General features: G+C 37.9%; 1 pseudogene; it reads right to left on the bottom strand.

The window, feature by feature from the left end:
- Positions 1-588: 588 nt before the first annotated feature.
- On the bottom strand, positions 589-1,063 carry LOC102123362 (transmembrane protein 14C pseudogene; annotated as a pseudogene).
- Positions 1,064-2,443: the final 1,380 nt, after the last annotated feature.

The following is a 2,443-nucleotide window of genomic DNA, read 5'->3' as shown; positions in this document are numbered from 1 at the left end:
CTCCAGTGATTCTTATGCATGCTGAAGTTAGAGAATCATAACTGTAAAATAAATGAGTGAAGAGTCTGCTGTCTTGACTTCACCCTGTTTCCAGTGTATTCACTACCAGATTTTATTGGTATTTATTTTTGTGTATTTATTTATAACTGATGCCCTTGAGAAATTTATTTATTTTTAATATTTTTAGCTGTTCTTTTAGGTTTTCTGAGTCAATAGCCAACTCACGTACTCTTTTTCATTTATTTATTTATTTATAGTAACCTTTATTTTCATTGATATTTCACTAAACATATTTTCAAAGTCAGTCTGTGGTCTAAGATGAGCAAAAGAACAGATATTCTAAATCTCATAAGAGATTTTTTCACACTGTTCCTCAGAGCACAGAATGGGATTTCAGGGCCCTCAAAGTTGACATCTAATATTTTATCCTTGAGATTTACCTATAGATACAGAAAGAAGAAGAGATAACATCAATATACAGGAATCAATCTCTATTAGGGTCTTATTAAGCTCTTCTGTTACATATTCGCCACCTCTGTAGAGTTGTAATCATGACTGATTTTCCACCCCTCTGCCAAGTTTGGTGTCTTTTTTTCTGTTTGTTTGTTTTTTAGGTAAAATGTCAGATGCAAAAATGCTGCACTTATTTCTGTTAATACATTGAAAATAGTGGAAGATGCAGATTTTTAATTCTTCATCAGTGCAAGCTGGAACATGACTTCTGCTAATGGGGTCTGTTGAACATACTAACTCCAACTTTGACGGCCTTCAGCAAACTGGCACCTGCAATTAAATCTGCAGGCATGAATTTTCCAGAGTGGTAGAATCTCATTCCCATAATGCCAGCCAAGGTACCAGATGTAGCTAGGAAAATCCAAACGTTCCTTGGATCCTGAGACAGCTGGTAAGCATCCAGGCTGGCTAGGCTGCCGAAGAGCAGCCCTGCAGCCAGGGACGGCTCGCTGCCTGCTTTTACATAGCCAACGATCCCACCAGAAGCAACCAGTGCTGCGTAGCCAAAGCCAAACCAATGCAACGGCACTACTGAGCCGGTGTCTTGCATTCTTCTCTTCTCTGTCCAGACAGGAGGCTACCCCAGGCCCGCACCGGTCTCGCGAAGGCCCCGGGCTGTCTACAAGGGCGCACAAGCCGGGGGGATGACAGCGAGGTGTCGCCGGACACAGGGCGGCGGACGCTCTGCGTCCTGGTGGCAGGTTGGGGAGAGCTCCCGTAGTCTTACATTAGCTACATGCATTATTTCATCTTATTACATTATTAATTTTTTTAAATGATGGTGGTGGACACAATTATCTTATTACTTATTTGTGGGAATTTTTAGGATTTCAACCAAAAACTTGATGCTAAAATTCGTCTTGTAAAAGATAAATATTCCTCACAAATTTTACTAATCACTTTTTTTTTTTTTACAGTGAATGGATGCTGAATTTGATTTAAAAAGAACGGAAATCATAACAAACAGTCTCTCAGACCACAGTGTAATCAAATTAGAACTCAGGATTAAGAAACTCACTCAAAACCACACAACTACATGGAAACTGAACAACATGCTCCTGAATGACTGCTGGGTAAATAATGAAATTAAGGCAGAAATAAATAAGTTCTTTGAAACTAATGAGAACAAAGACACAATGTACCAGAATCTCTGGGATACAGCTAAAGCAGTGTTTATAGGAAAATTATTAGTACTAAATGCCCACAGAAGAAAATGGGAAAGATCTAAAATTGACACCCTAACATCACAATTAAAAGAACTAGAGAAACAAGATCAAACAAATTCAAAAGTTAGCTGAAGACAAGAAATAACTAAAATCAGAGCAGAACTGAAGAAGATAGAGACACAAAAAAAAAATTTCAAAAAAATCAATGAATCCAGGAGGTAGTTTTGTGAAAAGATGAACAAAATAGACAGCACAATAGCCAGACTGATAAAGAAAAAAAGAGAGAAGAATCAAATAGACACAATAAAAAATGATAAAGGGGATATCACCACTGATCCCACAGAAATACAAACCACCACCAGAGAATACTATAAACATCTCTACACAAAAAAACTAGAAAGTGTAGAAGAAATGGATAAATTCCTGGACACACATACCCTCCCAAGATTAAACCAGGAAAAAGTCGAATCCCTGAATAGATCAATAACAAGTTCTGAAATTGAGGCAGTAATTAATAGCCTACTAACGAAAAAGAAGCCTAGAACCAGACGGATTAACAGCTGAATTCTGCCAGAAGTACAAAGAGGACCTGGTACCATTCCTCCTAAAATTAATCCAAACTATAGAAAAAGAGAGACTCCTCCCTAACTCATTTATGAGGCCAGCATTATCCTGATACCAAAACCTGGCAGAGACACAGAAAGAGAAAACTTCAGGCCAATATCCTTCATGAAGATTGATGCGAAAATCCTCAATAAAATACT

Source organism: Macaca fascicularis, chromosome 3, assembly GCF_037993035.2.
Source record: "Macaca fascicularis isolate 582-1 chromosome 3, T2T-MFA8v1.1".
Classification (NCBI taxonomy): Eukaryota; Metazoa; Chordata; class Mammalia; order Primates; family Cercopithecidae; genus Macaca; species Macaca fascicularis.
This window is presented reverse-complemented; position numbering and strand designations above follow the sequence as displayed.